The following is a 14,634-nucleotide window of genomic DNA, read 5'->3' as shown; positions in this document are numbered from 1 at the left end:
TAAGGAAACCAATTATACAGATAGTTAACAAAATATCTTTTAAAAACTAAGTTCATAGATCCCAGGTTAAGAATCCCCACTCTAGAACATGAAGCCATATGACTTGTCCTGATTTCAGATTCATCTTTGACATATTGTGATATCATGAAGTTAGCCGTGCCACTGATCTATCCAGGAAAGAAGTTTCTAAACAAGTTATTTAAATCCAGGCATACCAATCCAATCCAGTACAAGGACAATTAAATGAAAAACAGTCCCTTCCCTAAAGTTGCTTACATTCTATTTTGGATGGGAGTGGGGGTGGACTGGGGTGGGGGCAGTTGGGGAGCACACTATGAATGTAGATGAATATGTATCAAAATAATTTATGGAAGGAGAACCGAAAATTGGGTTCATGTCACTAGTACTCAGGCATAGAGATGGAAAGAAAATACAAAAGAGCACCAAAGTTTAAATGTGACTTTAATCTTCTTCAACCAAGGTTGTAAATTCCTCTAGGGCAGGGTCTTCTTCTTTATTGTATTTCACCTGGTAGTACTAGGATCAAGCACAATGACCTGAATATTAGAGACAACTTGAATTTGGTAACAGGAACACCTTATGTGATTTAATTCATTTGCTTCTTTCCCAAATGCAAGATTTGTCCTCTTCCAGGATAAAAGATAGTCTTATCTAACTAACCCAAGTGTACTGAATGTAGGGTGCTTTAATGGGAGACTAATTTCACATTGAATCATCATTTGGCCCTAAGGCCATGTGGTTGGAGATCATTATTTTTCTCTTTGGTGGTTAAGACTCACTTTATGCCTAAAAGCTTTTAAAATATTATCTTCCTTACTGTTACAAATAAGGACAGTTCAGCATCAGACAGGCTGACTCATAGTAAGTCTTTCTCAGGCTTGTAACTTCAGATGACAATCCACATAGGCCTCCCCTTGCCTTGAGCTTTCTTCCCTGCCAGCAGACTGTCTGAACCTTGCCCTGACTGTCTCTGGGCATAAATGAATGCTGTATTGACTGAACTATAACAACTTCTAAGTGACTAAGGAGCAGAATATTCGACCCAGCATGCATTCAGCATTCAATGCCCTCTTATACTCTCCAATTTTTCTCTTCCCTCTTCCTTTTTCCTAGTCAGACACCCTCCCTCCCACTCTACATGGGAACAGCATGACAAATTCAAAGATATTTGAAGTGTCAGAGAAGGAAATCCAACAGTCTTCAATTGTGTTAACGCTGATCATCTGGAGAGTGTCCAGGGGAGAGCGACCAGAGGGGTGAAGGGCATTGAGTTCATGCCATATGGAGACTGGTTGAGGGAACAGACAATATTTAGCCTAAGAAGAGAAGACTTAGAGGCTATGTGATAGCTATCTTCAAGTATCTGAAAATCTCTCATACAGAAAAATGATTACACTGTTCTGCTTGGTGCCAGAAGGAAGAAAAAACGTAAATGGGAGCTACAAAAGGGCAGATTTAGACTTGATATCAGAAAAAACAACAGTAAAAACTTGCTCACATTTAGCCCCCCAAAGTAGAAGGGGCTGCCTCAGATGATAGATAGTTTACCTTAGTGAAGGTTTTCAAGTGATAATATAATTCAAGTGATAAATAATCTCTTCTTCAGTATGTTACAGAGGTAATTGATTCTCTTCTTATTGTGGGGTGGATTAGATGGTTGATAAGTCCCTACTATTGGCAGCTAGTGGTGCAGTAGATAAAGTGCCAGGCCTAGAGGCAGCAGGATCTGAGTGCAAATGTGGCCTCAGACACTTACTAGCTATGGCCAAGTCACTTAGCCATGTTTGCCTCAGTTTCCTCATCTGTAAAATGAGCTGTAAAATGAACGAAATGGCAAAACACTGTATCTTTACCAAGGAAACCCCAAATGGGGTCACAGAGTCAGACACGACTAATTGACTAAACGACAGCAAGGTCCCTACCAGCTCATTCATCCCAGGATTTGATTAATATGTACTTTATATCCAAAGGTAGCTGCCCAGAAAATTGATTCAGAAAGGAAATATTTCATCAAGGACGACCCAGATTTACAAAATGTTTAAAGATTATAATAGCTATTTGTATAATTACCATCTGAGTGTGATACATTATAGTAGCTAAACAGGACACCTAGTCACATTATCCAGATTTCAAATTTTCATTCATTCATTCATTCATTCATTCATTCATTCATTCATTCATATATTTGTTTGACAAATAATAAGTTTCTATGCTCTCAGAGTTTATAGCCTAATTATTCTGTGTATATAGAAAACATATATGTATGTATGTATGTATGTATGGGTATACATATACATAAATACATTTATATAGATATTGTATACAGTTACATATACGTTATATACGTTATATACATATATATACACATGTATGCCAAAAGTCTTAGGGCTTTGATGGCTTATACTCATATAAACACATACACACATAGAGTTTATACTGTTCTTGTTCATATTTATTATTATTATTATTATTAATTTTTTTAAAGCAATCGGGGTTAAGTAACTTGCTCAAGGTTACACGGCCAGTTATTTCTGGGTGTGGTGCTAAGTATCTGAGCCCGGATTTGATCCCCAGGTCATCCCGACACTGGGGCCGGTGCTCTTACTCGCTGAGCCACCTGGCCGCCCCTCATATTTATTATTATTAATAACCTTCTCTTCTTTAAATCTCTATCACTTCAAGCCACACTCCATCTTGCTAGGCCAAAAGATCACAGGTTTTTGCCAGAAATCACTACATTCAATGATCTCTCACAGTCATGACTTCCCACAAAAAGCAAACCCAACGAAGTTAGGGGAGAACACATTATGAAATATCTTTTGGGCCTGATCTTTGAAATGGTGCATATATGAATGTGTATGTATATGTGTATATATGTATTGTGTATGTGTGCACACATATGTGGGTACGTGTGTGTGTATATACACACACACACTCATATACATTTCAGCATATGCATGATATACTTTGGGGTTGAATCCTCTCTGTATCAGAGGGTTCTTTGAAAACCTACAAGCATATATATATATATATATACATATATACACATGAGCATATATTCACACAATATATATATATATTTGTTCATATGTACAGATGTGTGTGCCTTTTTTTTTTTTAACAAGACCTGTGATATCCTTGGTATGGCCACCTCCTAGTAAGGAAATCTCTCTACCAATGCAGGGGAAAAGGGGAGGGGAAGAAGTATTTATATAGCAGTATGTATGTGTCAGATGCTGTGTTAAGTACTTTCCAAGTATTATCTTATGTGATCCTCAAAACCTTGTGAGGTAGGCGCAGTTATTATCCATATTTTGCAGTTGGGGAAACTGAGACAGAGAGAGGTTAAATGATTTACCCAGGGTCATATTACTAGTAAATTTCTGTGACACTTTTTGAACTCAGATTTCCCTGACTTCTGGCCCAGTGCTCTGTGCACTATGGTTCCCCCAACTTCCTGGGAATAAGTTGCCTCTAAGATTAAGGGCATTATACATGAATAATCATATATTCTTATACATATAAATGCATGTATACACAGAAAATGCGTAAGTGTATGTATATGGCTATATATGTATGAACATTGTATAGTAGTGTTATAATTACACATATATAGATATGTAATCATGTCAGTAGGTAGGCAGGAATAGCTATAGACCGCCTTTCACTTCCTACTATGACCTATCAGAAAGATGTTTCTTACTCTGAAATTCCAGCTTGATCCCAACAAGGCCGTGAAAGAAAAGTCAGCTCTAAGATTCTCTGTCCTGAGAAAGTTGAGAAGATTCTGACAAGAGCTCTAAACCATTATCCAACATTCATCACCCAAGGGGAATTTTTCTCAACCAACTGAAGGGTGCCATCATATGTGACTCTATTCAGAAGCTATAAGGCTTCTAATTCTCAAATCAGTAAGTTATTTCTCTGGCATATTCTAGTAACTAAGGCTCTCTGATAAGTGCAGAGAAAATGAACAGTTGATTTACTAATATATTGATGGGCTGGGTTAGATAGTCATGTCCACACAAGCTATTCCTAAAGAAACATTTAAGAGGACCCATGGAGTAGGCAATTTCCACTAACAATCTTAAGGGCTAGAATCTTTGAGTCTCATTAAACTAAAGAAAAAAAAATTCTCTCCCTGGGGCCCACTGCTCCACTTGTTGGGGCTTAAAACTCTCATGTCAATGTTTGATTACTCACTGCTGGGAACCAATCTTTTGAAATATTCCATATTAGGATTGCAAGAACTCCTGGATCAGGTTACTCACTTATAGAAAGCTACTGGAAAATGCAAACCAATGTGCTGGAATTGAATGCCATGTTTTCACAGGGTGAGTAGACTGTAGAGAGAGAATAATCAAATTTTAGATAGAAAGAAGGTCCAATTTAATATCGCACTATTACTGTACATGCCTGAAAATTAATCTTTGTGTGTGGGATTTTTTTCCCTTTCAGATTTTGGATCAACAGTATAGCCCTTTCCCTGTCTACTGCCAGACACCAGGCATCAGGAGACTAATGTGGTTTTCCCCATGACCAAATTCCCTATTTTTCTCTATGCCCTATAGGGCTCATATATACCCAGAGCTGCCTCTGAAGCCAGTGGGGTCTCTTTGCTGGCATGAACTCTGCAAGATGAGAAATGGGCCTCTGTAGTTCAAAGGACATTGGCATGAAACTGTGCTTGAAAAGGAACAGAGCCATTCAAGTTCCAGCAGAGTATGTCTTGGAGAAAGTCTGATTGAAAAAAGAGAAAAAGAAGGAAAAGATGATGATAGAGTCGAGTTGCTATTTTTTACTGGAGGATTGGAATGGAAAGAGCACTGACTTATCAAGTCAGAAGACTTGAGAGTTCAAATCTAACCACAGACACTGGTTTCTCTGTGTAACCTTCAGCAAATCACTTAACTTCCCTGGGTCTCAGTTTTCTCATCTGTAAAATAAGGGAGGTGGTCTCAAAGACGGGAGGACTTTGAGATCATCCAATATTATCACAATTTCTTTTTTCTTTATTCAATTTCCTTCAGAGCTACTTTGTTAACATAAAAAAATACACACTGGTTGTACAAATATTATTATGGAAAGAAGTAACATGGTTTCAGGGGAAACAACTGAGATGTAATGAATTAAATGAAAGGATTTCATTATCAAACGAAAAATAAAGATGTTACAGTTGGTCCACCAGATCCCCTCCAAGGCTGCATTTCCTTGGAGTTGACTAGAGGTGGAAGGGTGAATAGAAGGCTAATTTTCTGGTGATTTTTGTCCTTAATTCTTAGGATTTTTTCATGTTCTAGATCATCATCAGAAAAATAACAGCCTGAAATGGCAAACATATACCAGAGGCTATGTAGCATATCATACATAATATGTTCCATTTATATAAAGAGGATGGAGTATCATCTAAGTTACATTGCCTTTAGGGGTTATTCTGAAGGTTCTGACTCAGTTCTACACTCATGGTTTATTCATTTACTGTCACCACATAAAAATAGACATAAGTATGAGAATACTAGGATATTTGATGTGTACATGGGAGGATGATCTTTATTAATTTTTCCATTTCTTCAACTATAAAATAAGTTTGGTAACAGCACTTATCTTACAGGGTTGTTGTGATACCTATAATACCCGTAAAGCAATTAACACAGTGTCTGGCTTGTAGTAGGTGCTAGATAAATGCTTATTTCCTTCCTCTTCCCCATTCATATATGTATACACACATATACATATATAACTAGAATAATATTGTCAAGAATAATTGAAATAAAATGTAGTATCTTTCAAAATAAAAAAAATGAAACCCATCATAACCTTGACTATCCTTAAATCCATTGTCATCTCTTCTAAATATGGCTTTCAAATTAAAGAGGGAATCAAACTAAAATACCTTATTAATCTTAACTTGATGTATGTGGATGGCATGAAGCTATATCCATAAAAAACCATCATAGATCATTGCATGGAACCTTTCTCAACAAATGTTGAAATGTCTTTTGTGCTTGATAAGTATAAAATCTGTAACGTATGTCAAAGAAAACCTTGGAGTCTTGGTTTTCTACATGGTTAGATAGATAGATGTACTCCCCTCCCACCCCACTTACTCCTCATATGGCTATGCAACACACACACACACACACACACACACACTTCACATGATTACTTTCCAACTCTGTCTCAGAATTGCAATCAAATCAACACTTCCTTCCAGTACTGGGAAGTTCATGCCAAACATTTTCTAGATGGTTCTGATCACCTTTCTCTATGACTTCCTTGGAACATCCATCAGCTCTTGCCCCCTTCTCACATCCATTCCTGTGTTATACTGGCTCCCTTCTCTCATTAGTGAGTTTCTTCCTGGACCTCCATTTTGTTGAGGGAACCAGGCCAGTCAACCTTTATTCTCTTCTAGACTCACCTTCTGACTTCTGGGATTTTAACACCGTGCCTCAAGATGGATACCTTCCTGTACCTCCCCCAAACTTTTCAGCTACCTTGTGTGTGTCTTCTCTCATAGAACAGAAGCCCCTTGAGGGGAGGATACTTCTTTCTTTCTGCTTATATTTGTATCTCTAGCTTATACCGCAGTGCCTGGGGCATAGTAACCACTTAATCAAAACTTGTTGCCTGACAGTTGTCTACTGACAATTTGTCTACACAAGAATCGTGTTTGTTTGTGTGAGTGTGTGTAACATATTGTATACACACATACATACACATATACTTATAGACATATAGATATGTCTGTATAAAGAGACAGAGACAGAGAGGCAGTCAGAAACAGACAGGTAGAACCAATAAAATGGAGGCTATCAGAGAGGAAAAAGAACCTAAAAGCTAGGGTCGCTGGAAAGGACTCTCAGAACATAGTCTTTAAGCTGAGTCTCAAAGGAAGCTAGGGAATCAAAGAGGCAGAGGTGAGGAGGCAGTCTGGCCAATTCAGAGATACAGAGATAGGGTATAAAGCATGTATTGTAAGAACTTCAAGCAGGACAGTGTTGCTGGATCATAGAGTGAGGAGAGGAGAATAGGAAGACTGGAAAAGTTGGAAGAGGTGAGGTTATAAAGAGCTTGGAATGTCAGAGGAGATTATATTTCATCCTGGAGGCAATAGGGAGCCATAATAGTTCGTGTGACATAGTCAGTTCTATGTTTTAGTAAAATCACCTTGGCAGCTAAGTGGAGTATGGATTGGAATAGGGTTCATGAGTTCAGGAGATAGACTATCACAGGAACCCAGGCAAGATATGATAAGGCCCTGATCTGCATTTGTGACTTTGTGAGTAGAGTGAAGTGGTGGGCAATGGTGAGGGGGAAGGGTAGAGGGGAGATATGAGAGGTTTTATGAAGGTCATAAAGGCTGACAATAGGTTTATGCTACTAGATTTGTCAAATGTTATTGAAAGTGGTTTAAATCTAGACCAAACTTGGCCAAGATCCAAGAACAGAATCAAAAGGCTCTCCATGGGCAGCAAGTACATGAACTCAACCAACAATTTGTTAACAAAGAAACATTAAACAAATGGTCAAATCATGTGGGTTTGTTTATAGAAGCAGAGTTTATGAAGAACTATTAAGAATCAAGTAATTGGCATCTGAAATTACAGGAAGATTATCCTTTATGGCCCAGACAATATTGATAGATGCACATTATACAAAGAAATAGGTGGAGCTAGGTGGTGCAGTGGACAGAACTAGGCCTGGAGTCAGGAAGACTCATCTTCCTGAGTTCAAATCTGGCCTCATACTATCTGTGTGACCCTGGGAACATCATTTAACCCTATTTGTCACAGTTCTTCTTCTATAAAATGATCTGGAGAAGGAAATGGCAAACTGCTCCAGCATCTTTGCCAAGAAAACCTGAAATGGGGTCATGGATGCACAACTGAAAACAACTGAACATAGAAGGAAATACTAAAAACTATACAACATATCACTTCAAAATTTAGCAGTTAGCAGATATTTAGAAAAATACAATCAGATGGTTGGAATTATACAACAGAAGATAGTTCTCCTTTATAAACTAACAGATGAAAAGTCCCCAATCTATAAATATAAACCCCTAAATATCACTGAGAATTGAACAAGTAAATTGCACTGGGACCAGGTCATCATTATGGGTAGAATTCATTCCCACTTCCCCTCCCCCCCCAAAAAAAATCCACACTTGAAAGATGTTGCCCTACTGAATACTGAAAATCTTATAATTGTTTACAATGAACAGTTTTCAAAACATACAAATCTTGAGGGAGAAATGAAAATCATGTGGAAACAGGATGAGGTACATTTCATGCTTGTCATCTTGTCTGGGTCCAGAAGATGCTTTTGGTGATGAGTTCATAGCTAAATACTTGGATTCAATTTCAAAAAGCAATCATTTTATCCATCTGTTCAATGCTCATTGAATATTAAGCAGAAAAGGAAGAATACTAAGCTAGATCCTTCTTTTTGGTAATGGAGTTCAGTTCTCCATCAAAAAGTGAAAATGAGATGTGTGATAATAATACCAAATTGCTTAATGTTTCTGGAGTGCTTTAGATTTACACAGCACTTTTCATCACAATAATCCTGTGAGGTAAATAATGTCAGAAGTACTATTTCTATTTTTTTCCAATTTTATTTACTTATTTTTAGTTTTCAACATTCATTTCCACAAGATTTTGAGTTACAAATTTTTCTCCCTGTCTTTCCCCTACCCCTCACCCCAAAATAGGAAGCCTACTGAATACCCCTTCCCCCAATCTGTTCTATCTTATAACCTCCCCCATCCCCTCTCCCCCTAACTTTCGAGTAGGGCAAGATGGATTTCTATACCCCAATGCCTGTATATTTTATTTCCCAGTTACATGTAAAAAACATTTTTTTTTAACTTTTTGAGTTCTGGAGTCTTCCCCTTCTTCCTTCCTCACCCAACCCCACTGGTAAGACAAGCAATTCAACATGGGTTGTACATATATAGTTAAGCAAAACATTTCCATAGTGGTCATATTGTGAAAGACTAATTATATTTCCCTCCATCCTATCCTGCCCCCCCTCCCACTTTATTTTCTACTTGGACCCTGTCCTTTTTCAAAAGTGTTTGCTTCTAACTACCCTCTCTCCTTATCTGCCCTCCCTTCTGTCATCCCCTCTGTAATGGGAATGCAAATTTGGAAGATCTTCCCGGCCCCTACGCTAAAGTGCACCTGAAGCCTGGGGTGGGAGGCTTGTTTTTCAGTAGATACTTCTTGATTGGCCAGTGAGTCAATAAGGTTGTTACATTCTCTGAGCCAGGAGAAGGCTATATAAGCCCTGATGTGTAGCTTTGTTTTGGGGGCTCACTTTGAGAAGTGTTCTGTGATTTCATCTGTATTCTGGGAAGCCATTGTCCAGGGCCCCCCGGCTTTGAAAAACCCAGATGTGGAAACCCAGATGTTGACTGGGTATGGATGTAATGGTTGGACAGTTTGGAAATCTGTCTACTTGATCTTTTTCTGTCTTGATAATTCTGACTGTATACTTTGAAGTTCGGGGTGCTGACCTTTTCCCCTGAACAAGGTAAACGATATATGTCTGACTGATTAAAGTAAGCTTGTTAACCCATGTTGAGTTGCTTTCCTTTAACAAAGCAGATCCAAGAACCTGTGTGAGCAGCCACCCTAGGGACTCCAGGGTGCTTGCTGCTACACCCTCTTATCCCCTTCCCCCTGCTTTCCTGCAGGGTAAGATACACAATTGAAAATGTATGTTATTCCTTCCTGAAGCCAAATTCAGTGAGAGTAAGGTTGACCCATTCCCTTTCACCTTCCTGCTCTTCCTCTCCATTGTAACAGTGTTCTCTTGCCTCTTTTTTGGGGGGAGAAGGTAGGGCAATTGGAGTTAAGTGAATTGTCCAAGGTCACACAGCTAGTTTTTTGTGTTGTGTCTGAGTCCAGATTTGAACTCAGGTTCTCCTGACTCCAGGGCTGGTGACACCTAGCCACTTCACTGTGCCACCTAGCCACCTCTCTCTTGCCTCATTTATATAAGATAATTTACCCTAATCTATCTCTCCCTTTCTCCTCCTCCCAATATATTCATCTCTCATCTCTTATTTTTATTTTTTAGATATCATCCCTTTATATTCAACTCATCCTGTTCCCTCTGTCTATGTATATACATGTGCACACATATGCACCCACTCACATATATATTTATACACACATAAACCCTCCTATATATACATATATGTAAACATGTGTATAAATATATATACATACATGTATATTCCCTTCAACTATCCTCATATTGAGAAAAGTCTCATGAGTTACAATTATCATTTTTCCATGTAGAAATGCAAATAGTTCAACTTTAATAAGTTCTTTTTGATTTCTTTTCCTTTTTACCTTCTCATGCTTCTCTTGCTTCTTGTATGTGAATGTCAAATTATCTATTCAATTCTGTTTTTTTCATCATGAATGCTTGAAAGTCCTCTATTCCATTGAATGACCATATTTTCCCCCGAAACATGATACTCAGTTTTGCTGGGTAGGTGATTCTTGGTTTTAATTCCAGCACCTTTGATCTCTGGAATATCATATTCCAAGCCTTCGATCCCTTAATGTAGAAGCTGCAAGGTCTTGTGTTATCTTGATTGTATTTCCACAATACTCAAATTGTTTCTTCCTGACTGCATGCAGTATTTTCTCTGTGACCTGGCAACTCTGGGATTTGGCTATAATAGTCCTAGGAGTTTTCTTTTTGAGATCTTTTTCAAGAGGTGATTGGTGGATTCTTTCAATTTCTATTTTTCCCTCTGGTTCTAGAATATCAGGGCAATTTTGCTTGATAATTTATTGAAATATGGTATCTAGGTTCTTTTTATGATCATGGTTTTCAGGTAGTCCAATAATTTTTAAATTATCTCTCCTGGATCTATTTTCCAGGTCAGTGGTTTTTCCAATAAGATATTTCACACTGTCTTTTATTTTTTTCATTTGTTTGGATCTGTTTTATAGTATCTTGATTTCTCATAAAATCATTCATTTCCAATTCCTCCAATCTAGCTTTGAAGGAATTATTCTCTTCAGTGAATTTTTGAAATTCCATTTCCTTCTGGCAAATTTGGCTTTTTAAGGAATTCTTCTCCTCATTGACTTTTTGGACCTCTTTTGCCATTTGAGTTAGTCTACTTTTTAAGGTGTAATTTTCTTCAGTATTTTTTGGGTCTCCTTTAGCAGACTGTTGAATAGCTTTTCATGATTTTCTTGCATCATTCTCATTTCTCTTCCCAATTTTTCCTCCACTTCTCTTACTTGACTTTCAAAATCCTTCTTGAACTCCTTCATGGCCGGTGACCAATTCATATTTTTCTTGGAAGCTTTTTTTTTTTAAGCAATTGCGGTTAAGTAACTTGCTCAAGGTTACATGGCCAGTTATTTCTGGGTGTGGTGCTAAGTATTGGAGCCTGGATTCGGTCCCCAGGTCATCCCGACACTGGAGCCGGTGCTCTTACTCGCTGAGCCACCTGGCCTCCCCTAAAGCAACTGGGGTAAAGTAACTTGCTCAAGGTTATATGGCCAGGTGTTTCTGGGTGGGTGCTAAGTATCAGAGCCTGGATTCGATCCCCAGGTCATCCTGACACTGGAGCCAGTGCTCTTACTTGCTGTGCTACCTGGCCGCCCCTTCTTGGAAGCTTTTGATGCAGGAGTTCTGACTTCATTGTCCACCTGTGCTTTGATCCTTTTTGTCCCCCAAAAGGACTGTATGATCTGATTGTGCTTATTCTGCTTGTTCATCTTGCCAATCATTTGACTTTTGAGCTCTTTGGCAGGATAGAACTCTGCTTACAGAATGGAGAGAGCTTTGTCCCAAATCACTGGGGTTTTCACAGCTGCTGGAGCTATTAGGAGGGCACCCTCTCTATAGCTCCCACAAGTTCTGGCACACAAGCCACACACCCCCAGACCACCACCCAAGACTGTTATCCAGATACAAGCAGGTCAAAGCAAGAGTGATTACCCTCTGAATGGTTGCTTGGTCCCCCTACAATCTGCAGGCCAGGAGCTCTGGAAGCAGCCATGCTGCAGCAGCTGCAGCCTCAGAAGCTCCTGCCACTTCTCACCCTGGGACGTAGGTACTGTTGTCCCAGGGTTGTTATGAGGATAAGATGAGATATTTGTAAAGATATATAAATTCCAAAATGCATATATACATACATGTATATATATATTATATTTGTCTCTCTGTATGCATGTGTATATATACACATACACACAAACACATACATATACACTACATGTGGCCGCTAAGTGGTGCAGTAGATAGAGTGCTGGGTCTGGAATCAGGAAAATCTGACTTCAAATCCAGCTGGGTGACCCTGGGCAAGTCACTTAACTCCATTTCAGTTTTCTCATCTGCAAAATGAGCTAGAGAAGGAAATGGCAAGCCATTCCAGTATCTTTGCCAAGAAAACCCCAAATGGGGTCACAAAGAGACACAACTGAAACAACTGAACAACAAAACACATGATATATGTGTGTATAATATGTATTTATATCAGAATATACATGATAAACAAAAGGAAATAGAAGGTAACTTGAAAAGGAATGACATCAGCAACTAGGTAGACCAAGCAAGTCTTCCTGGGAGAGGTGGCTCTTACACTGTCATAAAATCAAGGATTCCAAGAGTCAAAGGTTGGGAGGGATAAAATCTAGAAGTGGGGAACAGCCAGTGCCAAGTCAGAGAGAGAGAGATGGGGTGTTGTGTGTGGGGAACAGAAAGTAGAATAATATGGCTTAATAGGAGAGTACGTAATGTGGGGAGGGGAAGTAGAAAATATGAAGACTGGAGAGATTAGGAAGGAGCCAGGTTGTGAAGAACATTAAAACCCAAATAACTTTCTATTTGATCCTGAAAGCAGTAGGAAGCCATTGGAATTTATTGGGGATTGAGGTTATATGGTCAGGTTTTATGCTACAGAAAAGTGACTCTGGCAGCTAAATGAAGGATGGATTGGAGTAGGGGAAAATTGAAGTAGGAAGACCAATTAGTAATAGTCCAGGCAAGAGATGATGATTATGTGAGTGGAGGAAAAGGGGTGTATGCAAGAGATGTTGTGGAGAAAGAAGTAACAGAATTTGGCAACCGAGTGCTTGGAGTGAGTGTGAGAGAGGTTGTGTCAAGGATGACACAACTAAAAAGTTGTGAGCCTTGGTGACTGGAAAGATGGCAGTGTTTTTGGTAATTATAGAGGAGTCAAGAAAAAGGGAGGTTTTGTAGAAAAGAGAATGAGTTCTTTTTTTTAATTTTATGAATGACCATCCAGCAAAGGACACTGAAAAGGAAGGGTGAGACAAGTAGAAGAACCAAGACAAAGTGTCTTGAGAACCAGAGAAGAGAAAGTATCCCGGAGGAAAATATGGTCGTGTAAAATGCTGCCCAGAGGGCAAGAAGGAAGAACTGGGATCAAAGCACTGGCCAGTCACGATTCCATAGGATTACCTATGAAGCATGCTACCAATCTCCTGAGAGAGAGGTAATGGATTCAAGATGCAGAAGGAGGCACACATTTTTGTACATCATCAGTGCAGGCTATTTTTTCCTTATTGTGCATATTTGTTACTTTTTCTTTTTCAAATGGGGAGGGAAAGAGAAAAATATTCTTTTAATGGAAACAAATTTTTAATTTAAAATTTTACAATATAGTAGGTACTTAATAAAATAAAAAGAGTAAGGATCGAGAGAAGTCTGTTATATTTGCCAATTAAGAGATGATTTAAATTTTGAAGGATTCTGTTACGGTTGAATGTTGAGGTCAGAAGCCAGATTGCAAAGGTTTAGAAGAGGATGAGAGGAGAGGAAGTGGAAGCACCAATGATAAATAGATTTTTAAGTTTGCTGAAAAGGGCAGGAGAAATAGAAGGTAATAGCTGACAGGCATGGTAGTATCTAATGAGAGTTTTTGAGGATAGAGAGATAGGCATGTATTGTTCTTATTTGTCCTTCATTTTCAAGGGGACCAATGACATCATGGGGTGATAATTTGTGCATGAATTGGATTTAAGTGAGGCAGGATTGCACAGAGTAATCAACCTCACTCTCTCTTCCAGAGTTAATAAAATCCATTGGCAAGACAAAAGTCAAGATGACTCGTGATGGCCTGGGATGCAGTTGATGGCCTTGGTGTCTTCAATGTCTGACCAAGCTTCAAGTGCTCCACAATGCCTGCTTCAGCCTCCTTCAAGGCCATTAGAACAAACTGTTCTCACCTGCCATTTCTGCTGGGGGCAGTCTTCACATGTTTGGGGTAGATATCCCCCTAACTTGCCCACTGGTTTGAAGACTATCATTTACCTTCAACCTGGTTTAGCCCATCTGCCAAGAAGGCTTACTGCAGTGTGGCCACTGGGCATGCTACAACTTCTTGGAGTCACAGGTGAGAGTTGGTTGAAGGTGGACACCAAAGCTAGAGCAGCCCTACAAAGGGCTCAGCAGGCCCTCACACCAGAGGTGCTAGTCCTACCTGGACACTGCACACACCTCATGAGTTATTAAGAAGTTAATAGCTAGGAAGAGATTTAAGGGGGGAGGGAGGGAGAGAGGGGAGAGAGAGAGAGAGAGAGAGAGAGAGAGAGAGAGAGAGAGAGA

General features: G+C 39.1%; 2 long non-coding RNA genes across 2 annotated transcripts in view; one reads left to right on the top strand and one right to left on the bottom strand.

Moving 5' to 3' along the window:
- Positions 1-3,852, bottom strand: part of LOC138151750 (uncharacterized) — a 67,832-nt gene extending 63,980 nt beyond the window's left edge. The window contains exon 1 of the long non-coding RNA XR_011165902.1: positions 3,725-3,852. This is a non-coding gene — a long non-coding RNA (uncharacterized lncRNA). The remainder of the gene's footprint in view (positions 1-3,724) is intronic.
- LOC138151751 (uncharacterized) lies at positions 3,808-5,772 on the top strand. The gene is made up of 3 exons (XR_011165904.1): positions 3,808-3,932; positions 4,261-4,355; positions 4,480-5,772. It is a non-coding gene; the product is annotated as an uncharacterized lncRNA (long non-coding RNA).
- The last annotated feature ends 8,862 nt before the right edge of the window (positions 5,773-14,634 follow it).

The sequence above is a fragment of the Petaurus breviceps genome, unplaced genomic scaffold (assembly GCF_028583685.1).
Source record: "Petaurus breviceps papuanus isolate PSGF00001 unplaced genomic scaffold, PetGlider_PUasm1.0 90919, whole genome shotgun sequence".
NCBI lineage: Eukaryota > Metazoa > Chordata > Mammalia > Diprotodontia > Petauridae > Petaurus > Petaurus breviceps.
The sequence above is the reverse complement of the archived record's forward strand: the minus strand, read 5'-3'. Positions and strand labels throughout refer to the sequence as shown.